This window comes from Triticum dicoccoides, chromosome 4B, assembly GCF_002162155.2.
Source record: "Triticum dicoccoides isolate Atlit2015 ecotype Zavitan chromosome 4B, WEW_v2.0, whole genome shotgun sequence".
NCBI lineage: Eukaryota > Viridiplantae > Streptophyta > Magnoliopsida > Poales > Poaceae > Triticum > Triticum dicoccoides.
The window spans coordinates 180,515,649-180,516,139 of NC_041387.1; positions in this window are offsets into that span (position 1 = coordinate 180,515,649).

Sequence of the window (491 nt, forward strand, 5' to 3'; positions counted from 1 at the left end):
TGTCCTCTCTAAGCTCATAAATAATGATACTATGGAAAGACCTAACGAGGTTATCAATGAAAGTTTGAGTAATTTCGACGAAGATGACTCTGGAATTTTTCGTTATTTACTTGATGAGACTTTAAAAGATGCTTGGGATAGTCTATTAAGGATTCGAGCTAGCTATGTGCCACAATATCAAATTGAGATATACTAAAAAGCTTTTATGTTGGCTTACCCGCTTCTTTCAAGCAAGTTCTAGATTCTATTTTTGAAGAAAGTATTCTTGAAGTGGATGCTATAGATACCTATGAGAAAATCAAAACTATATTTGGGCACCCCATCAATGACAAGGTTGAATCCACCACTCTCTTATGCTTTTATCAAAACAAAATTATCAAAGAGATGAAGGCTAGCTTAGATGCAAATTTCCGTAATGTGCTTAATATTTATTCCTCCATTAATGGCAATGTGCTTTCCTAAAATAGAAGGATGAATGCTATAGATAAGAA